Genomic DNA, 27,277 nt, shown 5'->3' with positions numbered 1-27,277 from the left:
GAGTTTCAATTTTTTTTTTACTCCCTTCTCTCCCACCTCCCTAAGACAGCATGCAATCCAACATAGGCTATATATGTACAATCATGCTAAATATATTTCAATATTAGTCATTCAACTTTTTAAAATAATATACTTAATTATATGGTTGTTAATACTCTTTGTGTTTTAAACAGTTATACCATAGTAAAACCTGAAGACAAGAAGTTAGATAAGACAAGTTCCTAAGGTATCTCTCAATTTCCAACAGAAAGCATCGCTATTTAGTTGGCTATGAAATGTTGGGGCACCATGTTATTAAAATTCATTTGAACTCCCTTTAATGTTCAAATTCTCTTCTCAACAATAAGTATAATTATTGTATTGAAATGAAAATGAAATTTGAGGGATTTTTTCCTCATATTTCTATGTGACTTTTCAAAGCTTCATTTTGGTATCAGGAGGAATTTCATCCTACCCAATGACTAAAAAAGTGTTGCTGGTTCAAAAGAGCGAAGGGGGTAACAAACAACATACTGACCTTTCAATTAAATTAAATTCAATGAGCACTAATTAAGAGCTTACTATGTTCAAGGCATTATTTTAGCCTCACATATGATTCTTATCAGGATTCCAGAGGTGGAAGTTTCAGACCTCAAAGGCTATCTTAATTGAACTCCCTCATCTCAATAAATGAGAAAACTGAAGGCCAAGCAAGTTGTAACTTATTTGATATCACACAAGTAGAAAACATTGGAGGTTGAATAACTTTAGCTCCAGAGCCAGTGTCCTTTCTAAGGGATGATGTTGCTTTCCATTGGAAAGACAAAAGTAAAAATTAGAGAATACGATTTATTTACAATTAAATATGGCTCAGAGCTATGATTTCATGATTGTAGGGAATCTCCCTGTCATGTTTCATAGATTCATCTTTAACTCAGAATGTTCTTAAAGAGTTAAGATGATTTCAGAGAGGCCTGAAGAGATTTACATGAACAGATGTAAACAGAAGTAAAATGAGCAGAACCAGGAGATAATTATACACAGCAACAGCAAGATTATATGATGATCAATTCTGATGGACATGGTTCTCTTCAACAGTGAGATGATCCAAACCAGTTCCAATGCTCTTGTGATGAAGAGAGCCATCTGCACCCAGAGAGAACTGTGGAAACTAAGTGTGGATTACAACATAGCATTTTCACTCTTTTTGTTGTGGTTTGCTTGAATTTTGTTTTCTTTTTCTTTTCTTTTCTTTTTTCTTTTTTTTCCTTTTCTTTTCTTTTCTTTTTTTTTTACTTTTTGATCTGATTTTTCTTGTGCAACAAGATAATTATATAAATATGTATGCCTATATTGGATTTGACATATTTTTACCATGTATAACATATATTGGATTACATGCCATGTATGAAAGGGGGTGGGAGAAAGGGGGGGAATTAGAACACAAGCTTTTTTAAGGGTCAGTGTTGAAAAATTAATCTTGCATATGTTTTTGGGGGGGGAAAAAGAGTTAGTTGAGAGGCTGAGTGACTTATCCAGCATCTTATAGCAGTCAGTATGTGGCAGCAGCTTAATCTGAGTTCAGGAAAAGCCCAAGTTTCTCAATAGCAGAGATCCCAAGCACAAGGCCTGCAGATGACATTTAGCCTGCAACACTCCTAAGTACTGCCAGAACCAGATCAAAATGCAATTGAAAAATATTTAGCACAATAAATAAAAATACAATAAATCATAGATGATATCATTTTAGAACTAAGTCAACATGTGGCCCAGAAGAGTCCTTATGAACCTGTTCTACATCAGTTTTCACCCCTGCTCTAAACCATGGTGAGTCTCACAGAGATGATTTTAAATATGGCCATCTGAGGAGAAAACACTTACAAAAAAAGTGGAGTTTTGGAGATAACAGACCAAAAAAAAAAATACATAAGACTAAAATCTCCCATATTTCCATTATTCAATGTTTCTGTGTCAAACAAAAGTGGACTCTCTCATACTAAATATTACCTATAAGACATTCAACAACTCAATATCTATTAAGCACCTTCACAAGGAAGGCCAGTTAGTGAATAGAACACCAGGCTTAGAATCAGGGAGATTTGAGATTCTTGCCAGCTGTGTGAACCTAGGGAAATCACTTAACCTGTTTACTTCAGTTTCCTCATCTGCAAAATGAGCTGGAGAAGGAAAATGCTAAATCACACCATTAGTTTTGCCTGGAAAAACCCCCATGAGGTCACAAAGAATCAGACACCACTGAAATGGCACAACAACAACAAAATATACAAGGAACCTGGTTAGGCATTAGGAATATAAAGAAAAGGAGAAATGAAAGGAACATGCATTCATTAAGTGCCTACTATATAATAGGTATAAGCCAAACACTTTACAAATATTACCAACATTTGATCCTCACACCTGTTTTTAAGGCATTTTATAGTTGGGAAAAAAATAAGGGAGACAGTCCAAGATCACACAGCTCAATATCTTTAAAGCTGGATTTGAACTCCAGATTCAGCTCCTGAAAAATGAAACAGTTCTTTTCTTCAAGGAACTTAGATTTTATCCAAGACAATCCCAAAAAACTTTGGATAAAAAACTCCATCTGAATCCAAAAAGAGAACTATGGATCTTGAATGAAAGTCAACATATGCTATGTAAACTTTTTTTGGTTTTTTTTTTTTCTTTCTGTCATAATTTTTCTCTTTTGTTTTGATTTTTCTCTCCCAACATGATCCATAAAGAAATGTGTATTTTAAAAGTTACTATACATGTAAAACAAATACATTTGTGGGGAGAAAAAATTAAAAAGGGGAAAAATGAACTTAGATTTGATTAAGAGGAGATATAACATAGACATATTTAAAAGTAAATAGAACAATGGAAATATTTGGGACGTTTTTGGGGGGTGAGGGTTGAGGGCTTATTCTTTTTATTCTATGTCCATTACTTCAGTGTGAATTTTCCATTCTATTCTCTGCCCCCTCCCCTGCCCATTTTGCCTATGTAGAAAAAAATCACTCTTAATGGGTGACAAATTTACAATCTTACTTGAAATCTCAAGTTTAACATATATAAACATCTATGCAGCATCTCTACATGGAAAACAGATGTAGAATATACTTTATAATCTTTAAGAAAAGGACACTTCTATTCTCAGAGGAGAATAAATATGCCATTAAGGAATACCCAGTGGGAACATTTTTCTAGCTCACTAGCAAGATACACCTAGCTAAAAATGCCTTTGAGGATATGGCAAGAAAAGGAAACCATGACCAGTATTGGGTTACTTAAGCTACTTACTGTGATTATTGGAAATTATCCATTAGAATGAGAATGATTTTATTCTAAGATTTTGGGAAACTGAATTTGCTCACATTGGAATTCTAAGGTACATCAGAAAGGCTCAAACAGCTCTTGGAAACTTACCTGTGATTACAGGAGAGAAATATATTGGGTTTTAGAGCAGTTGTTGCCAAGTCTCAGTCCATATTTTGGACAAAGAAAATTTACCATGACTATGATTTCTCCTAGAAAATAGACAGGAAGGAAGGAAAGGGAAAATGACAAACCAGTCAAGAGACTAGTGCCTTTTATTATAGTAAATTAAAAGAGCTTCTCCTTTCTATTTTCTTAGTATTACTATAATGTGAAGCCAAAGTACATACTACAATTAGGTTCAGCTACACATTTCAGTAGACAATTTCAGGGACATTTATTATAAATGAAGAAAGAGCAAACCCCTGAATCAGCTTCAAGGCTTAAATGTCAAATACCCGGAGACATAATTAGACAACCCCCAAATTAGTCTGTGAGTTCAGTGCTTGGCTACACCGAAAGTTGAACTAAGTTAAAGTTCATGGCATTGTTCAGGATTCTTAAGTGTGTTTTTAGGAGGTAGGGGAAGGCAGAAACAAGTTAAAGAGAAGCGTCCACTGGATTAAATACTTAACCCAAGCACTCTCTCACTCCATTAACATGAGGCAAGAGTTCATATGCTGACAAACTGTTAATATTCAAGTTCAACTCAATAAATGGAGAATTCCCTATGTGTTAGTGGAATCAAATGGATAACAATTGAAAAGCATGTACTGAAAGTAAAAACTCACTTAGAATTGCCTAAGAGGTTTAGAGCTACATATTAAAATGAAAGATCTCCCTTTTTAAAACTTCAATCAGCTATTTATTTCTCACTTTCTGCTTGGACCTAAAGGCTACTCATTAGTATCAAGCAAAAAGTGTCATTTCTTGTCCTATATTCTAGATACCCTGAGAAATCATTCTATTCTCTTCCTGTTTTCTCTTCCCTCCACTCTTTTCTCCAACCACTGATTTTCCTCTATTCTCTTTCTACTATACTTTCAAATCTGAAAGAGGAGAGGGAGAAAAAAGAGGAGGAGAAAGAAGAGGAAAAGAGAGAAGGAGAAGAGAAAGAGAAAGTAAAGAAGAGAGAGGGAAGGAGAAGAGAAGGGAAGAAAGAAAAAGAAATAGAGGAGAAAGGGAAGAAGAAAAGAGAAAAGAGGAGTATAAAGAGAGAAGGAAAAGTTGAAGGGGAGGGGTAGGGAAAGAGAAGGAAGAGGTTAAAGAGTACAGGACAAGAAAGAGTGAAGGAAAGAAGGGAAGGAGAAATGAGAGGTAGAAAGGAAAAAGAGAAACAGGGGAGGGAGAAGGAAAAATTTTAAATTTAGCTTTCAGATTTAATATAGTCTAATTAAGTCAGACACTTCCAAGAGTTTCCAATTTACAGAATTTCCAGTGCTCTGAGGAGCAGGAATCACATGGTCCCTTCCCTGACATTCTCAATTGGCCCAGATTTCAGACACAACACACAGCACCTATGCTCATAAAATAATCCATTTACGCTTTCTTTCCATTTTCAAAAATTCCTCCATTTCTGACTTTTATAAAGGCTTACATGATATAACAGCCTAAAAATAAAGGTCTATACAAGAGGCCTGCCCAAATCTTCCTCCCCTTCAGGTAACATATAGCCAGTGTGAACGGGATTGAACCTCTCCAACCCACTCAGAACAGTGACAGTCATGGCTCAAACTCAGGATTTTCCTTCTGTCCATCCAACCTGAATCCAATGAAAATCACATTCTCATATATTCCCCCAGGTGCTAGTATCTTCCCTCAAAATTACCTTCAATGATCTGCTGTGTATTTTTTTATATTTTGGTATACCTCTCAATGTGCCTGTTGCCTTCCTTCCTCTCTGCCTCATTTTTATGATGTAGGTCCATCAGGGCAAAGACTATTTGGATCTTGTCTCATTTGCCCCCACATAGCACCTTGCCTGTCACATGGTAGGGACCTAATAAATCTGTGCTGATTCATCATATGGCCTCCACAACTGCATTACAAATATCCTGAGGTCTAAAAGAATGTCAATCCACAGCTTTCATTTCTCTAAACAGCCTCTGAAACAGACTTGTTTCACTCAGAAAGAAAAAGCATTTTCTCTCTTCCAGTCACTCACCTTTACTGAACATTAAGCCAATATAAAAGGATTAAAAGTAATTGGAAAAAAAAAAAAAATAAGCCTTAAAAATTTTCCAAAATTCTTCAATGGGTTGAGCTAATCCCACATTCCCAGCTATTAAGGAATGCAAGTCAGGATATCCAAGGGGAGGAAATGCAAATTCCAACCAGCCTAGAAAGGGAGTCACCTCCATTCCTGAATCTTAATGCCTCAGTAGGAAACTAAACCCAGCTTGTCTACAATTAAAAGCGGATCTTATGTTAATCTTTCCAGTTGTTGAAATTCTGATTCTAGAGATTTTCTCTTCTTTTGATCGGTCTTGTTCCTTCTGAACCACAGCTGAAGCAAGTGATCTTAACCCCATCTCAGTCTGTTTGCATTAGAAACTACATGTGACAATTGGAATTTAATTCCTGGAAGGCCTGTAGGCTTGTAATGTATGCCTAAAAATTGGTCAATAATAAAGAACAGTCTAATTACAAAATGCATGAACTTTTGTTTTCTTTTGCGTTATATCCAGTCAATCTGAGGCCTGTTGAAGTCTTGACTTAAAAGGTCATTGCATCCAGAGCCATGTCATCTTCATCTATATCTGGCCACTGGACACAGATGGGAGAGTAAAGCAGGTAGCCTTGTACAACCCATCCTCACTTCAATCCAATGCACTTGCTTGTCATGGCATCTCCTCCCAGATTTCATGGTTCTCTTGGAGAATAAAAGAGAAACAACAATATCCATGAAAAATGTAAAGGGCATCAAAATCCTAGGGCAAAAATAAAAATTATTTCTCACACACATTCCTCACAACCCAACTAATTAAAAGAGTGAAGAAGCTGTTTAGCCAATGTCCATTGGGGCCACCTCCCAAAGTAAGGGCACAATGCTTCATTTTCTTACAACAAAACAACAAAATAAGACAACCACCTTTCTAAAGCTATTCCTGGTACCTGTTGTAAATGTTAATTAACTTGTCCAAACACAAGATTTTCAAATTCTTTAGGAATGCTTTCAATGCCTTTCTGAATACTTTCAATGTTTCCGAGTCCTATAGGGACCCCTGACCATTATTATGGAAATTCTGAGCTGAAGGGAAAAATCCTCTAATCCAGCATCCTCATTTTACAGTAAACTGAGTTCCTTGGCCCAGTCATCCCACCTGCTGAACCTAGCTAGGTTCTCTGATTGGTTTTATGAGTTTCCCACTGATCCTCAGGCAGACTATGGGGGCTACCATCTTCTCCCCAGCAATTAACTTTTGAAGGCGGCTTTTCTTCCCCTTCAAAAAAGGTAGGGGAGAGAAGATGGCAACCTAAAAGACACCACACCTTCTCCAAAGGTCTTAGGCCCTAAGGGGCTCTACTGGCTACCTAATAGAAAAATCAAGAAATCAAGAAACATATATTGTTCCTTATCACAGTTTTCACACACAAAAAAAAATAGGAGAGAACTAAATTGGGGATATATGTAGTACCATAATAAGGCATTCATTAGTCTTCACAAGTAAAAGTAATAGTAAAAACAAAAACAAAACTTTATACTCTAAATTGGGCAATAAAGCCCAGTGATGTCATTACTTTAGGTCTATCCCTAAAGAGATGGAACAAAAGAAAAGTTTCTGTATGTGCAAAAATATTTAGTATATAATAGTATACAGTATATAGTATCTCTTTTTCATAGTGGCAAAGAACTGGAAGCTAAGGAGGATATGCTTCACCTGGAGAATGGCTACACAAATTATGGTATGTGTAGCAAAATACCATTGTTCTTCAAGAAATGATGAAAGGTACCATTTCAGAGAAACCTGGAAAGACCTACTAAATAGAATGGAATCAGCAGAATAATTTACACAATGACAACATTGAATAGCCAAACTAGGTAATAAAACTTTATTTTATCAATGGATTCACTGATTGGCTAAATGCTTTAAGTCCCTTTAGTGACTATTCAGACTTTCACAATAACCCTGACAAGTAGGTGCTATCATTATCTCCCATTTTACAGTTGAAAAAACTGAGGTTGACAGAGATTACATGATTTATCCAAAGTCACATAACTTATGGGGCAGCTGGGTGGCTCAGTGGATAGCATGTCAAGCCTGAAGTAAAGATGACTCATCTTCCTGGGACCATAGATATTTACTGGCTATGTGATTTAGATGAGCCATTTAACAGTTTGCCTCAGTTTCCTCATCTGTAAAGTGAGCTGGAAAAGGAAATGGTCAAACACTCCATTGTCTTTGCCAGGAAAACCCCAAATGGGATCACAGAATCAAATGTCTCAGAACAAAAACAAAAAACCAGAATGACATTGGTTGACAAGTCATGAGTGAGTTGACTCTGTACCCACCAAGGAAATATCCACAGATGAAAGTGTCCAAGTGAAAATGATGATACATTTGAAAAAATAGTTTTTCCAACCTTTACATGCTAACTAGACAACAACCCATAAGATAGGTATATGCCTTTAATAGACTAGGGCACAGTGGCAAAGAAAGTGATTTACTTAAGAACACCCAGTAACAAAGCTGGAATTCAAATGGGTCTCCTGAGTGCAAATCTACTGCTCTTACCTTATGGTAAGAATAAAAAAGATCATTTATGAATAACTAAATCAATTAATCAACGAACGTTTATGGTACACTTAGGACTTAACCTCTAAACTTTTCTATTTTTGTCATCAGAAAAAGAGGATTTTCTTGGTAACAATGGTACTACTCCACACTGAGATCACAGACAAATCAAAGGTTGTAGAAACACAGGAGGGTATAATGGGAAGAAAGTTGACCTTGAAGACAGGATGCACCTGAATTCAAATACAAGCTCTGATACTAGTTGTAGTGACTATGGACAAATGATTACTATGAAACCATTTCTTCTTCTGTAAAATAGCAGTAATAACTTTTGGATTTAATCACAAACTGATTAAGATTACATAAGATATGTGTACAAATTTCAATTATGGTTATTATGCTATCTTTTCACCTAAAATCTGTTGATTCAAAAATACCAACAGCCATATATGTAAAATTAGTAAACACTTGCTAGATAGTCCAAGAAACATGAAAAAGTATAAACTATACCTCTCCTATCCTGAAGGAGTTTGCAATCTAGCTGCACAGATAAAAGGCACATTTGAAAACTAAAGTAGCAATAGAAAGCAATATATAATAAGTTCCAAATGAGCAGATATGAATATTAAATGTAAAGTAATCAGAAGAGAAAAAAATCACTGAGCTATAGTCAGCAGGGAAGATTTCCAGGAGAATCTAAAATGGAGCTTGAAGAAAGGATTAGATTTCAGTAGATGGGCAGGGTATCACAAGCCAAGGAAATGGCATGAGAAAGCATAGAGGAAAGAATGTAATGGGCTTAATAAATGCTTTGGAATGAATAAATGAGTGAAACAGTGAATTGAGTGGATGAGTAAAGGAACAGGGATAAACACCTATTCTGAGCCTTGAAAGAAGCTAAAAATTCTGAAAGGGGAAGTTAATAACCAAGTTGCCAATCCAAGTGTTTTACTGACACAAGGCCATGTTAGTGGGTATTGAAGAAAAAAGTCATGCATTAGTCGAAAGGTTATTCCTCAATTTAATTTAATTAATCATTCATTAAGTATCCATGACATTCTTAGAAGCTTTCCTTAAAAATCCATCATTTTACCTTGAGCTTCACAGAACATCCTAAGAATTACTGGAAAGATACCAATATTCATTGGCTTTTATTTATCCATACCATAAGCTTCTTTACCATTCTTTAAAATATTTTCCAAATTTAGAAAAAGAGCCTTTCTGTAACAAAAGCTAGCAGTTTATATTCATACCACATTTTAATTTTTTCAGAGTGCTTTCTACATATCGACCCATTTATTTGAGTGACTTTTCTAAATGCAGTGGAACATAAGCTACTTGAGAGCAAACACAATTTCATTTTGCTTTTTTTCCACTTGGCCTGTCACACTTGGTCCAGCACAATGCCTAACCCCAAGTAGGTCCTTGATAAATGGTTGTTGAATTGAGATTGTTTAACTATTTAAGGGATCCCTTTACTGGTCAAAATAGACCTTCGAATCTCAATTTCTTCCTTCTCCCATAGCACATATTTTTACATACAAACATGCACCCAAGCCATCATCACTGTATAATTTAAATCGACACTAGTGGAATAAATACTTTGAAAGAGCATTTTAAAAAACTTATCTTTGGGTTTTTTCTCTGCTTACGCCCCCCATCTTTCTGGTGTGTGATATTTTTATATATTTCTTTTCTGAGAAAAAAAAAAACTGGGAAAGAAGGGTGAGGGGACTGATTGCTAACCAACTTCTCAGGGCTACAAATGTCAGCCTGTGATTGATTCACGTTGCTTTCCTGATTTAGCCATTCACTTCATCCGTTAATACAGTAAAACACATGTTGAAGATTACAAATTGTTTAACAAGTTTTGACAAACAAGTCCCCTGGTGGTCTTGAAATTTCTGTGCAGCATATGGAAGAGGTACAGTTTTATGGATTCTCCTTCTTATCTGGAGAAAGTACCAAGCTCCAAAATAGGCCTAATATGTGCAAAGGGGGAGGGGATGAGCAAAGGGAGGGGGAGGCCTAAGCAGAGGGTTGTGTGGTACAATAAAGAGACACAATTGCCTCTGTTAACACAACAATTAATTGTGTTTGCAGAGCACCAGTCAGACTGTTTGTTACTGGGGATGTGCTAATTATTCTTGCTAATTACATGCAAAACATTCATTATCACCTATAAGTGGAAAGGGACCCCTCAGGTTTCAGTGACAAATTAATTACTGTGTTTTCCTTCTGAATGTCCTGCCAGGCAATCCTAGGTTATTATCTGAAAAATAAATTGTTTAGCAACTAGCTTCTCTGTCCAAGCTGTTTCAGTCAGACTCACAGTGCGATATCAATTTACCTTCTCGATTTTATTAGGCCGGTATTTCCTGAAAGTCTCCAGCCTCAATCATGGATTTACAAACTCTGAAGCCTAATAAAACACATGCAGCTGAGTTTCATTATGTAACTGCACTGGGGCTCACTTGGGCTGCAGCCACCCCCAGAACAAGGAGGGAAAGGAAGCAGGAGGCACCCAGAGGCCAGGCCCTAACTTAGGTGAAAAGAACCAAACAGGCAGCCCCAGGACATGCTGCAAGCAGCAGCCCAGACTCCCAATATGCACTTGGAATATAGGCTTCTGGGGACTGGCTCTCCCCTCCGTTCTGAAGTTTAGTCAAACACAATAAATCCCGAATAGCCAAGTAAACTGAAGGGCCTTAAATTATTACAGACACACACGTGTGTATGCATACACACACTTGAATAAATAAGGCATTTTTAGGCCAAGGAGTTTGGGGCCTATTATATATCCTTAGGGTTGATACAGAGATCTCCCAGCTTAGCAGCATAGTTCTACAATTGGAATCAATCACCAGACATTTATTAAGAATATACTATGAGCCAGGCACAATGACAAAAGTGAAAGGCTTTTCCCTCAAGCGACTTCTATTCCTAAAGGGAAATCTCTAACAAAAACAAAATCAACAAGAATAGCTATCAATCAAGTAGCACTTTAAGGTTTGATAAGTACTTTACAAATATTATCTCATTTGATCCTCACAACAACCTTCCATCTTATATGTGAAGCAACTGAGTCCCAGAGCTATTAAATTACTGTGTCCATAAAAATCAAGCTTCAGAGGCAGAATCTGAACTTGGACCCTCTGACTCCACTGTGTCTCCTCCTTCCTTCTCACTCCTTCCTTCTTTTCTTTTCTTCTTTATTTTCTTAATATGCATTTTATTTTCCCTTCAATTATATGTTGCCTTGTCCATGTTGTTTATATTTTCTCCCTAGTTATTGTTTTGTTTTTTGTTTTTTTCCCCTATGTTATTGCTTATATTCTATCTACACAAACTGACTACAAGCAATCAAGGGATACTATATCGCCTATTTTCTCCCCTTCCCCGTTCTTTTCCTCCTTTCTCCTTTTCTTCCTTTATCTCCTCCCTTAACTCTTCTCCCTTTCTTTTCTCTTCCCTTACTTCTTTCTCCTTTTCTTTTTCCCCTCCCCAGCTCCTCATCTATTCCTCCCTCTTTCCTTCTTTCCCAGCCTCTTCCCGCTCCTTTCAAATACTGGGCACAACAACTTAATGAATACTTGTTGAACTAGAAGCTACATCTATAAGCCTGGAGCAATTTGGCTTTCAACCACTCTTTCCCACTGGTGTCTCTATCAATAATTTAACTTTAGCCCTCACGTAGTTCCTCTTGCTCTCACCTATGCTGACTTCCCTATCAGCAATCGAAAGTTTTAAACTGGATGGGGGAATAGGGAAATGGGGTCTTGTGGATGAAAGGCTACCTGCCCAGGAATCCCAGCTGCAACTTCCCAGGACACCCTCAATGGAAGACAGAAAGTGCAATTTTTAACACTTCCTGTACTAACTAAGAGGCCTCCTTCACAGCCCCAAACCAAGAGCTCCCAAGCAGTCACTTAAATTATTTTCCAGAACCTCAGGCAGGTGAATTTATCTTCCTCTCAGCCAATCAGTCAACAAGATTGGAAGGCAGCTTGTATTTGGGTCAGAGGGCTAGGAGTTCCAAGTCTTGGGTTCCCAGCTCAGCTACCAACTAACTCTCTGAAAAATTATTTCATCTCAGCTGCCTCATCTGTGAAACATGTGGGTGGGTGTAAAGGGAAGGTTAAACAAATAATTATTATCTCTATCATCTCCTCTAAAGCCCCAAAGTTCCAATATTCTAAGTATTTATTGATGGTATATCTAGCATTTAAGGAAACCAAGACCTGGAATATGTAAATAGACAATATCTCAAATTCACACAAAGTTTCTGGTAAAGCTAGGTTTAGATTCCTAAAATGATGAAGTCTGTAGTAATTTCTTCCCTGCCCTTTCACTGATTCCTTTCTATTTGTTCTGGATCTTATAAAGTTCTGTTTTTTTCAATATTTGTCTTATGCCTCCAGCCATCTTTCCAATAATACAGATGCGTTTGGGAGGTTCTGATCATAAATAAAATCAGAAGGATGTTTTCTATGTCACATAATTTATTCTTCCAACAAGTTCCAGTTTAAAGCAGTATCTTGGGAACAGGAAATACAAGATGCTAAATAATCCTATCACTTGAGTATCCACATAAATGTAACACTGTTTGAATAACCCCGGGTGTTTCATGTTAACATAGAATTTGAATGTTTAGTGAATGTGCTTTATGTTGGAGGGAGATTTTTTTAGGGTCATACATCCTTTTCTTGGTTTCACAGTCATTTTATCACAGATGCCTAAAATACAGTCCAAAAAACCAAAAAACCCTAAGATTTAATAACTTTAAACTGCATTAAGATTTCTAGGACACCCTGTAAAAGCAGCTGAATTAAAAATTTGTGTACCATAATGTCACAGAATTCAAGAGGGCCTGGCTAACATGATCACTCAGTGCTGCCTTCAGGCATACCTGTTTCTCAATCAATCCCAACCACAGACTCTAAAAATAATTAGGGCAATACCTCTAGGGCAGAAGGGCTTAACCTGGAATCCATAAACTTCTTAATTTTTTTTCCTTTGTAAACTAATGTGCTTTATTTTATGCATTTAATAAATTTTTCTAAGAAGTTGCACTGCCCAAGCATCCCAGGACATAAGAACTCCTGTACTAGGGTCTGTCCAGGCAGCACACAATTGTTTATATAGGTTCTTCCTGATTCTTTTACTTTGGAACACCAAACTATATATAATATATTTCATGAATCAATCAACAAGCAATTACAAAAGTACCTACTAAGTAACTGAGATAACAAATACAATGACTCAAGACTTCCAGTAAATTCCAGTTACTATAGACCCTCTCTAAAATGCATGTTGATATTCCATTACTCTCAGTCCTCAGTACCAAATAAGAAAATTCTTTTAGCAAATGCAAAAACTACAACATTATCACCCCATTGCTCAAGTTAATCAATCCCTCAAAAACCTTAATTCCCATCTTAAGCAACAACAAAAAATAATTAACAAATCTTTGCAATTAATCAGGCTTCAATGTGTGAGGAGAACAGACTTACAAATGAGTTATCCTTAGCATGTTGGGGGAAGAAGGGAAAGGGACAGAGAGGAGGAAAGAGAAGAAAAGAGAGTGGAGTCCGAATAAAATCAAAACATTAGAATTTCTCCAATAGCTAGAACAAGGTTCATAAATCCAGACAAGAAGTTGACAGCTATATATATAACCAACAAAGAAGGGGCAAAAATCCAGACCAGACACTGACAGCCCTTTATATATGGCCAACAATTCAGGGTGAAGGAACAATAGAGCCACACACCAGCTTATTCAACACACATAACTAACTTTTCATTCACACACCATCATCTCCGCTGACATTCTAGCCTGAAGCCACAAGTATTGTTACGGCACAGTAAAAAATAGGAGTTTGCCACATAACTTTGTGAGACCACTGGAATTCACAGCACTTTATGTACCAAAACGCCTCAACTTCCCTTCTCTCCTTAGCCTAAGGGCAGGGGGATGGGATTGGAGGGGCTGGAAAAGGAATCATGCTTCCTAGGTCTGTTGCAAAGCTCCAGATTTCATAAGATGCTATCCAACAAAAATTTAGAAATAAAATTAAAATACACAGTAATGTCTTTCAACAACACTCCCCTTTTTATCAGTTCTTGAAGATAATACTTAAATCCACCATCGTGGTAGTGGGAGTGTCTGGTAGGCCACGGGTATGAACCTTCATGCCAGAACAAACATTCCAATCTAGTACTCTCCTTCTCCAGACGCCTCTGACATGGTTTATTTCTAGTCCTGTTTGGCAATCAGCCCGTCCACCAAAGCATGGGAACCAACAATGTTCATTACTATTATCTTGGCCTTGGAAGCATTTAGGAACATAACTCAAGTACAACATTTTGAGTCAATTATCTTAGTACCTGTAGAAATTCCCAATCTAACTGTGTGATTTTCTGGAAAACTATTTCAGAACAGAGTTGGGAAATCGTGCTGGAGCTAAGTCTTTCTCCCTCTCTTTCCTACCAAAGCCATATAGTACGTGTGTGTTTTGGGGTAGAAAGTAGGGGAGAGAGTTACAACTCTGCCTTTGGTACTCCAAACAACATCTTAAGGCATATAGAGGCAATACATCTATAGGATAAAAGTTATGTTAATCGTGTGGCAAATACCCAAGTATATGACAATTACTAATTTGAAAAATTAAATAACAGAACTGTCCTCTCATCAAATCTAACTAGTCTCTGTCCCCCCAAAAATTAGATTGATTTGATCCCTTTTGCAGGAAAACAAAAGGTTTATTTTAAACTGCTTTTTTTCTTTTTTTCTACATATTTTCAACTATAAGTGTATCTTCTGAGTAACAATGAAATGTAACTAAACGAAAAGATAAAACATTAATATAAAACACACATATATACACATGTGTGTATAAACTTTTATCTCTGTTCCCCTTTGTCCCTCTTGACCAAAACTCATCAACACATGAATTTAATCACTGAGTTTTCTGGCTTTGGCCTTTTTGCTATTCCTTGAACAAAACACTCTGTCTTTTGACTCCAAACACCTCTAACCCCCAATATCTAAGCTATTGCCCAGACTTGTCAATTTGCCCTTCTCTCCTCCAGCACTGCCATACCTGATGCAAGCCTTCATCACCTCACACCTGGACTATTATATCAGGCTGCTAGAGGGAGTGCCTGCCTCAGATCTCTCCCCACTCTTCTCCATCCTCCATTCAGCCACTAAAGAGATTTTCCTAAAATACAGATCCGGACATGTCACTTACTACTCAACAAGCTCTCCTATGGCTTCCAGAATCAAATACAAAATGCTCCGTTTGGGCCCCAAAAGCCTTCCTAATTTTCTCTCTTTTCTACATTACTAGTCTTCTCCCTCCCTCTTCAATCCAGAGAACAACACTCCATTTCCCATCTCTGGGAATTTTTTCTGACTGACTCCCATGCCAAGAATGATCTCCTTCCTCAACTCTACCTAATAACATCCTTGGCTGCCTTTAAATCCCAATTAAAATCCCACCTTTTATAAGAAGCTTTCCCCAATTCTCTTAATTCTAGAATCTTCCCTCTGTTAATTATCTCCTATTTATCTTGTATATAACTTGCTTTGCACATATTCTTTCCATGCTGTCTCCCCATTAGATTGTGAGCTCCCTGAAGACAGGGACTGTTTTTTGATAGGGGCTGTGTTGCCTCTTTTTGTATTACCAGCCCTTAACATAATGCTTATCGATTTAAGAGCCCTCAGTTTTGTTTCGTTTTTAATTTTCCATTTAATATTTTATTTTCCCCAATTATATGTAAAACTATTTTTGACATTTTTTAAATTTTGAATTCCAAAACCAAAGCCAAACACAAAATTAAAACCAAAACCCAAAATTAAAAAAAGAATAAGAACTTTTTTAAAAGTATTCTTTGATCTGCATTCTAATTCTATATTGTTTCTTTCCCTGATTTTTCATCATAAGTCCTTCAGAATTGTCTTGGATCATTGTATTTTTAATAATACCCAAGTCATTCACAATTGGCCATCATATAATATTGCTGTTACTGTATTGATTGTGCTCCTGATTGTGCTCATTTCACTTTACATCAATTCATGTACGCCTATTCAGGTTTTTCTGTGAGTGTCCTATTCATAATTTCAGTCATATTATGTCACAATCTCAAGTCACCACTTGTTCAGCTATTACCCAATTAAGGAATATCCCTTCAGTTTTTAGCTTTTTGCCACTACAAATAAAGCTATTATAAATATTTTGTCCATATTGATTCTTTTCCTTTTTTTAAAATCTCTTTGCAATACAGACCTAGTAAGTAGTATATCTGGGTCAAAAGTTGAACATAGTTTTATAGCCCATTGTACATAGTTCCAATTTTTTTTTCAGAATGGTTGAATCAGTTCACCACTCCACCAACAGTGGAGTCCCAGTTTTCTCATATTCCCACCAACATTTATCATTTTCTTTTTTTATTATACCAATCTGATAAGTATACAGTGGCACCTCTGAGTAGTTTTAATGTGCATTTCCCTAATCAATAGTGATTTAGAGCATTTTTACATTTCTATATATAGCTTTTATTGTTGCATCTAAAAACTACCTATTTACATCCTTTGACCTTTTATCAATTAGAGAATGACTGTTTTCTTATAAATTTGACAAAACTCTCTATATTTTGGAGAAATGAGGCCTTTGAGAGAGAAACACCATAAAAAAAATTTGTTTTGGTAATGATTACTATATATTTCCTTCCAACCAATGTTCTGCTCTTTTAATGATTCAGGCTTCCTGATATCTGAATTATTTTTTCCTGGCTGCTTAAAATATTTTGTCCTTGACCTGGAAACTCTGGAAATTGGCTGTAATATTCCTGAAATATTTTGGCATCTTTCAAAAGGTAATCAAGGGATCCTTTACATTTCTATTTTACCCTATGGTTCTAGAACATCAGGGTACTTTTACTTGATAATTTTTTGAAAGATGCTATTCAGGCTCTTTTTTTAATATAATTTTGATGTAGTCCAATAATTCTTAAATTATATCTCCTCAATCTCAAATATTTTTGAATTAGATTTCACATTTTCTTCTATTTTTTCATTCCTTCAAAAGTATTTTATTGATTCGTGATGTCTTATAAAGTCATTAAAAATTAGAATTGGACAAGTAGAAGCTACAGAATTATTTTCTTCATTGAGCTTTTGTACCTCCTTTTCCATTTGGCCAATCCTAATTTTTTAAGTAGTTCCTTTCTTCATTGAACTTTTTTACTTCTCACCATTTTGGCCTATTCTGTTTTTTAAGGTATATTTTTCTTCAATATATGTAGATAGATAGATAGATAGATAGATAGATAGATAGATAGATAGATAGATAGATAGATAGATAGATAGATAATGTGTGCCTCCTTTACCAAGCTGTGGACTTTTATTCATGATTTTCTTGCACCTTTCCTATCTTTTCCTAAAATTTTTCTACCTATTTTATTTGATTTTAAATCTTTTCTAAACTCTTCTGTGAATGTAAAAGGGTGAAGGTGGAGTAGTAGGGGAGGCCTGAGATTAATTCACATTTTTCTCTTTGAGGCTTTAATGTAGCAGTGTTGACTTTGTTCCCTTCTTCTAAGTGTGTTTTGGTCTTTTTTGTCACCATAGTAACTTTCTATAATCAGGATCTTTTGTTATTGTTGTTACTTGTTCATTTTTCTATTTCTCTACTTTTAACTTTATGTTAAAGTTGAGTTCTGCTCTCAGGATGAAGAGTGCATAGAGCTTAAGATTTTTTGTGCAGCTGTTTTCAGAAATTATTCTGGGGGGTTGTAAGTTTTCAATTCTTCCACAGTTGTATGAGTAGTTGTGATTTGTACTCTCCTGGCTGGTCTGTGAGTAACCATAAATACTCTTTGTCATCCTGAAACCAGAATCCCACTCTCCCAGGGCCGCAAGCTCTGGTGTGTAGTGCTCCTCTCCACCCTGACTGAGAGTGAGGGATGACAAACCACACCTGAGTATGAACAACACCACAGAGTTCTGCACTCAGTGCCAGAAAAAGGACCATTAAGATCTTCTGAAAAATTGTCAGACCCCTTTATGATCTGAGGTCTGAGAATTTGGGAAGCCATCACCTCTGTCTCTTCCCAATTACCCACAAGTCCTGCTGCTGGTTTTTTGGCATTCAATCTGCACTGGACTATGCTCTACTCTTACCCTGGTTCAAAAGAATTTTCCTGACAACTTTCTGAATAGTCTTGGGCTGGAAAATAGTTTCACCTGCCAATTTGTAGGTTTTACTGCTTCAGAACTTGTTTTGAGAGAAATTTCAGGTGAATCCCTATTTCTTCTCTGCCATTTTGGCTCTTGTCCCAAAGCCCCCAGTTTTGCACAGAGAAATAGTTTTTATATGTGTTTTGTCACCTTTTTCATGCTGTATTTCAGTACTGGCCATCTTTAAAACTTTATGTTTGCAGGAAATAGATCTCACTTTGAAAATAATAATTTATCATTTATTCTTTTACTACACAATATAATATTGTATTATTCACAAAAATAGGGTAAAAAGCTCCCCTAAATACTGAAGTTTTCAGGCATGGAGGAAATAAAAGAACTAATGTTTCCTAATAATAGCCACCAATGGGCATATAAATCGAAGGGAAAGTATGTGTGCACACATGTGATCCTGAATATGTGTGCATTTTTTAAGCACTTGCTATGTTTCAGATGATATACTAAGCTCTGGAGACACAAAGAAAAGCACAAAGATGCACTACGCTTTCAAGAAGCCCATACTCTAAAGGGGAACACAACATTCAAACAGTTCTGCACATGCAAGATATAGAGAGAGTAAACTGGAAGTCATCCAATAGTGGTTTGGGAAGGTCACTTGCAGAAGGTGGGATTTGATTTGAAATGAATCCAGAAGGTGGTTAGAGAAGCCAGGAGACAGGGAAAAGGAGGAATAATATTCCAGGCATAGGAGACAGTAAAAATTTACAGTCAGGAGATAATGTCTTTTATGGAGAAAAGCAAGGTCAATTTTGTGTGATAGCTAAGTAAAGGGCAGTAAAGTATAAGAAGTCTGAAAAATAGGAGGTGACTAGGTCTTTAGGGCTTTAGAAGCCAAAGAGAGGATTTTGTATTTGATGGTAAAAGGAACAAGCAGATGTTTTAGAGTTTATTGGCTAAAGGAATAACACAGTTGGACCTACACTTTAGGGAGAACATTTTGGCTGAAATAGGGAGAGCCTAGGGTCAGGTCCTATATCAACACCAGAGGGCCATGTCATGAGATGATAAGGGCCAGCACTAAAGTGTTAGCTTTGTCAGAAGAGAGAAAGGGACATAAATGAGAAATGGTGCTAAAATAGAATTGATAGAATTTGACAACAGATGGGGAAAGGGATGAGAAAATGAGGAATTAAGGATAATACCCAGGCTGTATGCCTTGTTAACTAGGAAGATAGTGGTATCTTCAACAATAATAGTGAAGTGAGAAGAAATAGTAAGGTTTTGGGGGAAAGATAATGAGTTTAGTTTTGGATATTTGGAGTTAAAGATATCTGTGGAACATTGAATTCAAAATGTCCAATAACTAATGTAAGACTAATGATCAGGAATCAGGGATAGATACACAAATCTGAAAATATTTGTAATTTTTTGCTGCTAGAAAGAATATTGCTGAGAAAGTATGTTTTATTTTGATAGTTAGGCTTTATTTCTCATATTAGTATTTTCCTTGGGGCATGATGCCAATAATTGGATCACTGTATTAAAAGTTATACACATCATGGAAATTCTTTCTATGTAACTTAATTTTGCTATCAAAAAAGGATGAACCAAATCGTGGTTCACCAACATTTAATACTATCCCTATTTTGCCACAACCTTACCAGCATTAGATTTTTGTTTGCTTTTCTCACAAGCAGAATATTCAGAGTTGTTTTAACTGGCATTCCTCTGATAATGAGAGAGAGTACTTTTTCCATGCAGTTACTCATAATTTATTATTTTTCTTCTGAGAATTCTTTTCTGAACAGGGTGACCAGCATACGTCTAAGATCAGGGAAACTGTGATAGCAGTAAATGATAGATATAAAGTACATTGAGAATATTCGAGCAGACTGGAAATACTTTCAGCTAGGGCATCATGGAAAGCTTCATTGAGGAGCTTAAACATAATTTGACTTTAAAGAGAATCCCTAAAGTCAGTAAATATGAAGAGGTACGCTTTGTTTATGAGTGCCAAAGTGAATGCAGAGGCAAGACAAGATCAGAAAAAAAAAAAGCAAGAAATCCATTTTAGTGGGATGTCAGGTATGTCAATGATAAACTTGTAGGCACTTATTAGTACCTGAAGTCAAGAAGACTTGGATTAAAATCCAGCCTTTAACATTTACTAGAGTGAGAGGTGCAATACACTTAAACACTCTTTGCCTTGGTTTCTGATCTGTAAAATAAGGGTAGAATTTATCTCCAAGCTAAGGAGAATAAAATGAGCTACTTATAAAGCTTTTTGTCAACCTTAAAGTGTTAAATTAAATGGCATTTATACAAACTGGAGAGGTAAATTGGAGCAATATCATAGAGGATCTTGAGTGACAAGATAAAGAATTTGTATTTAGTCCAGAGCCAATAAGGGAAGCCACTGAAGGTGTTCCTATCATAGCCAAGCCTTTATGTTAAAATGATTATTTTGGCAGATAGATTGAAGAGGAGAGAGGTTATATCCATCTATAATGTTTGGTAAGGTTGTGGCTTTATTTCTATGTTAGTACCTTTGCACAAAAACTAACCCATTTTGAAATGGGTGTGCCTCTGCAAACAGACTAATCTGCCTTATTTTTTTTAATAAGTACAGAGACCATATAGGAACATTCAAAACCTTTGGGACTATTGCTTCTAACCTCAAAAAGGCAAATAAAACAATCTCTGCCCCAAGGAGTATTAGTACTTCTGTCTTTATATTCCATCAAAGACAGATTATGAAAACCAACATTTCTTAGAAAAACCTTCTAATGGATTTCCTTGTTTTGTTCATTATGTTTATAAGCATTTGAATATCTTTGTAACAACTATACTTTTGTATCAAAAATCATACTCTTTTCAAGATTTTTTTAATTTCCATTCACTTATTTAGAAAATATGTATTGTTCATTTAATGTATGATTCATAAGAGTGATGCAGAAGATGTATAGTGGTAAAAATAATAAACAGTCTCTTCCTTCAAGAAGTTTACCATCTAGTCAAGGGATATTATATAAGCAGCACTAAAATAACTTTAATAAAAGGCAGAATGTGATAAATATGTAAGTGCAAATAAAGGATATCTTGGAGGTTTGGAAGAAGAGAATATTCCTTTTGGTAGGATCAAGAAAGACTATATGAAAAATATTTGAACTAACTTTTTTTAATAGTTTTTATTTACCAGATATATGCATGGGTAATTTTACTATATTGACAATTGCCAAACCTTTTGTTCTAATTTTTCCCTTCTTTCCCCCCCCCCCAAGATGGCAGGTTGACCAATACATGTTGAACTAACTTTTAAGGGAATAAATAGGTTTTCTAAAGAAAGGGACAGTGGGAAAGATATCTGTAAGAGACTATAGGCCATGTATTACAACCTTTACCCAAAAAAAGAGCCTCCACTACCACATACCAAATGGCCAATCATCCTTTACCCAGAGATCTACAGTGAAGGAAACCCACTACTTCCTAAAACATCCCATTGCACGAAGAGTTCCAGTTTTTAGGAAGTTATTTCTAACCTCAAGCCTGAATTGGCTTCTTTGCAACTTCCACCCATTACTACTTGTTCTGACCCCTAGGTCCAAACAAAATAAATCTCATGGCTCTTCCACATAACAGGTTTTCAAATGCTTGTTGACTATCATGGTCTGCCAGACCCTTCCTTGCTCCAAGCTAAACATAACCAATTCCTTCAACCAATTCTTATGTCATGGACACCGCACCCTTCACTAGCCTGGTTACCCTTCTCTGAACAGACTCTAGTTTATCAAAGTCCCTCCTAAAACCGTGATGGCCAGAAATGAACCCAATATTCCAGATGTGTTCTATCTAGGACAGAGCACAGAGGATATAGCACTTTCCTATTCTTGGAATGTAGTTCTCTTAAAGCAGTCAAAGATCACATCAATATGTTTTGCTACCATATCACCCTAATGACTCATATTGAGTTTGCATTCCATATAACCCCCAAACTTTTTTCATATGAACTGTTGTTGTCTAGTCCAATGAAAACAAATTGCTTCATTCTGTGGGTTCCTCTCTGTGACAAGTTTTGTTCCTGGGCAAAAAGTATATAAGTCTCCCTGACTCACAAATAATTCCATCCTGGACTGATAAAATTAATTTCTTGCTCAAGTACAAGATTTTATATTTATTCCTATTCGCTCTGTATTTATTAGAACATTTTGAATCCAGTGTATTAGCTGTCCCTTCTTGCCCTTTTTTTTCTTTTACATATTTAATAAGAATGCTTTCTATACCTTTATCCAAGTCATTAAAATATATGTTACAGATTGCTAGCCTGAGAAAACAGGGATAAGAAAAGGAAATAGTTGATGCCCAGAGTGGATTTATACTCTGTTGGGGATTGTCAATATTACAAATTCAAGTCTTAAGAAAAAATTTTAAATACTTACATCTTCTTTATTAAGATGTTAGAAATCATTTGATCCAATACTTTCATTTGCAGATGAAAAATCTAAAGCTCAGAAAATTTAAATAATTACCCAAGGTCACCTAAGTAATCCTCAGTGTCAGAGGTGACTAAGAACCAGGTCTCTGATAGATAGTTCAATTGGCTTTCTAACTACTACAAGAATATTTAGTCTCTTAGCACCTCAAAGATATTAAATATATGCAATACATTGAGCAAAAAGAGCTATGTCTTATGGGAATGCACCCTAAACAAAAGACTGAAAGTGCCCCACGTGGGCTTAATCTTCCTGATTATTTGATAAGGCAGCTTCTACAGCCCAGGTGCTCATCATTTTTTTCCTGCTATTCTTTACCTCAAAGAGGAAAAAAATCTTTCAAATATTTAACAAATGAAGCTAATTATTTATAAATAACTGAATTCCTAATAAAAAAAAAGCCTAGGAGAATTTATTTTTCCAATCTTTATTTTTGACAGGAATCCTAGGAAACTAAAGCAACAGACAGGTTCTGAGGGAGACAATAGGAAAAAAATTACCTTTATTTGGAACCCTGTACCTGACTTGGGGAAATAAGTTAATTATTAAGTGAGCTTCATTTTTAAAAGAAATTTTAATCAATCCTTTCTACCAAATATATGCTTTCTTGAGGAGCAAAAAATGTCATTCTATTTGAAGAATTGTTTGCTTGAGCAATGAATTACCCCCAAGGTGATATATTATTGATAAACCATTTTCTTCTATAATCATCACTTCACATTTACAACATTTTACACAATTCCCATTATCACCATTTCATGGTTTTCCAGGTTAGAGTATACATTCTATGGCCAAAGGAAATCAACTTCTCAAGATAGGGGTTTCAAAACACAATTTAAGCTAGGAGTTTCTCTTAAAACCCCACAAGACAAGAATTTTAAAACTAGAGTCCCTTAACTTAATTTTAAAATTAAATTTCAATAACTATATTTCAATATAATCAGTGGATTTAATTCGGATAGCTATATTTTCATATGATTGGTAAAAATACATATGTATTTTATATTTTAAAAAGATTCTGAGAAGCCATGCTGTATGTATCACCACCTTGCCAAAGGAGTTTATGAGATAATTTCTTAAAAGGTCAAAAAGTCCTACCATTTCAAGAGTCATATGTACCGGATTTCCTAAAAAGAAATATGCAGAATATTACAGAGTGATGATGCCATAGCTAGTTTTAACAGTTCTGGTCTCTTCTACTTTTTTTGCTACTTTCAAAGAACAGAGGATAAATTAGAGACTTTTATCTTTCACATAATTCTATTAAATAGTTATGTTGGGTTTTGATTTGGGGTTTTAAAATTTGTTTAAAATTTAAACTTTATTTTTAAAATTTTATTTTGTCTATTTAGATGTAGTTTTTTGTTTACTTTTTTTTTGGGGGGGGACTAGGAAGGGTTTTGTTTTGTTGTGTTTTTTCTCTTCCCAAATAAAGCCCAAGGGCAGTTAGCATTGGGTGAGAAAACCCATGGTGTATCCTAGCAAGATACTCATCTCCTGATTCTTAAAGACCATTACTTCAAGGAACCCTCTGAAGCATTTGAATAAACACATACCAAGCCAAAAACACAAAAACCAAAAAAACTGGTTTAGCAAAAAGACAAACATAGCTCCCTTCAACATGAAGGCATGCCGGCATGCATTCCTAGGACCTGTGACAATAGTAACACTTCCTTTCAGACTAATAGGTCCTGAGCCCCATCCTTTGTCTGCTGATTAACTGTTCTGTTCACTGACCAGACCACTAATTGCCTGCTTCTTATAGTTACCCTACATTACTGTAAGAATTAATGAGACACAATTACAGCTCCCAGAAATCTCAAGACTAGCCAACTGCAAAACACTCCATCTGAATGAGAACTCCCTAAGTATAAAAGGGAGGTGTGGGGGGGAAATCAGGCCATTGTTCATAGGAAACAGAATGTTTTTATGGGTTTTTTTAATTGTATTTATTTGAAGATGTTTCATAATTAGTAAGGGGGAGGAGGGAAAGGAAAAATATTGAAAGGAAGTGGGAAGTAGTATTCACTGGGAAATCACAGTAGATGCAAAAGAGACATGGACAGTTCCCTAGAGGAGACAAATATGGGGAAAAAAGTATGTGAAAAATGCAGATTATGAATTGCATACAAAACCAATTAGCTGTTTAAGTTGAACGTGCATTAACACTGAATGGTACCCTAAGAGTTCCATTTTCGTCATACGGGTGCCCCATATAGGCTGAATTTTAACAGATATTAAGTTAAATAACAGAGGCAGTGTGGTACCGTGGGAAAGAACACTATAGAGGGTCAAAAGATGGGAATTCAAATCTTGCTTCTGTTACTTACGGCTTTTGTGAATTCAGGCAAGTCCTTCAACTTCTGTGAACTTTCATTTCCTTATCAATAAAATAAAATAGTTGAGATAGCTAAACAAATTCATGCATGAATGGAGTGAATGACTATTAAATGCTTGCTAAGCACCAGCCACTGAATTAAGATTTGATGATACAAATATTAAAATATAAAGATCTTACCCTCAAGAATCTTAAATTCTAATGGAAGAAAAAAGACACAAAAAGGATCCAGAAAGTTAGATGAATGGAGAGTAGAATTATAGGCATATAATGCAGAGTATCCAATATTAATGGAAAACTTGATTTTATCAAGGCTCCAGAACTGAAAAGGAGTGAAGGGTAGGAAAGGGTACAAAGGCATTAGGCAACTGGCATAGCAGTCTAAGGAATAACCAAAAAATAGGGAATGAAGGAAAACATGTTAGCTGAGCCTTTCCTGAAATAGCAGTCTTAAGAGAGGAAATAATGTACCTGGACATCAGGACTGTGATATATGTATCTTGTATGTGCCATTTAGAATGTAAACTCCTTGAGGTCAGAAACTATTTTAGCTTTCTCTTTGTATTCTCATGCTTAGCATAAGACCTGCCACATAGTAAGTACTTGTGCATCTGATTAAAAAATAAAAAGAATATGTTAGTGGGAGTTTAATGCAGACTTGTTATAATGTAAAGGATTTGATCTGTAGGTAAGAGGCAGCTGGTCTTGTCTTTTGATGCAGTTTATCAGGAGAGACCCCAGGAGTAGGGGAGACCTGTGAACAGAGGAGAAGGAAGAGGAGGAAGAAGAAGAAGAAAAGAAAGAGGAGAAGGAAGAGGAGGAGGATAAATGGAGTAAAAGAGCAACAGTGAGACACATGAAAAACAAGGTACTCATTTATCAAGTGGTGAGGAAATTTACAGCCATTAGTAGAAGTTTAGTTTTGAGATGAACACTGATGTAGGTTTTGAATGAGATGTCTGAAGGGGCAGCAGAGTTCAGCGGTAGCATGATGAATGATTGGTCAGAGAAGGATTGTGCTGAAGGCAGGAAGGTATGTCAGGAGGATACAGGCTTTCAGCTTCTCAACCATAACAAGAAAAAGTAACAGGATAAGGGTTGTTATTATGGGAACAAAGAAAAAAGGAAAACAATGTTGGGAAGAAGAAATGGCAACTTGTGGATGGGAAATAGAGAAGAAGAGGTCAAAGTTGCCCAAGATTGTTACTATAGGTGTTCTGGACAACAGAGACAAGAAACCTGTGTATTCCCGAATTTATAACTGATTCAATTAGTTTTCAAACAGCTGCCACCTAAGGTAGCTGTGACAGTTATTAGTGATATAACTATATTAAGATTACAGAATAGACTAGCTAGGGGGATAGCCTACAGCAGTGTTCTCTCAGAACTGTCTTATATAAGAGTCATGCTGTCTGGACAGGGAATAACTAACTTACATAAACCAAAGCTTAAAGAGTTGCCTGGGAAAGAAGAGGAGAGAAACCCCCTCTTCCTTAGGAAGCACAGAAGGAAAACACAATGGAAAGAGATGCAAATAGAGTGAAGGTATATACATTTAGGATAAAAGTTTCTGAAGCTGAGAGAAACAGACATCCTCTACATTATGCTAAAATGCAGGTGCTGTATTCTGGTTTGTTTTGGGAGGGGATACTTGGAGTTGTTTTGTTGTTTTTACTTTTCATCTAGATATTTAGAATCTTATAAACAAAATCAGAGATATACAGACTTGTGGTTCCAGAGTTTCAAGGAGACCTCCATTGGTAAAATTATATTTGAAATTAAGATTTTTTCTCCCAAACAAATTTGACAAGGAGCACTTTTATGGAACCAACAAATATTGCTCCAGAGGTCTGGGAGTATATAAAAGGGAGGGGAATCAAAAGAAATGTTTTAGCAAAATATAAGCAACAAAACTTATGTTGTACACAGGAAAGGAAAAAATTCACATTGCGAACTTTCTATACTTTTATGATTTTATATTTACTATTTCTTAAGAAAAATATCATTAAGATCAACATTTCCTCATTCAATAGTGGGACATTATAACCAGAATACTTCTCTTGGATTTAAATCCTACTTCTGATGTTTACTAGACTATAAGCAAGTATTCTCTCAGGACAGAGCTTACTACAGATCTACCACAGAGTATTAGCGTAGCCCAAGAGATAAGCATATCTCTCTTTTGTATTGCTGTCAGATCAAGGTTCCA

The sequence above is a fragment of the Sminthopsis crassicaudata genome, chromosome 5, assembly GCF_048593235.1.
Source record: "Sminthopsis crassicaudata isolate SCR6 chromosome 5, ASM4859323v1, whole genome shotgun sequence".
Classification (NCBI taxonomy): Eukaryota; Metazoa; Chordata; class Mammalia; order Dasyuromorphia; family Dasyuridae; genus Sminthopsis; species Sminthopsis crassicaudata.
Note: the sequence above shows the minus strand (reverse complement) of the source record.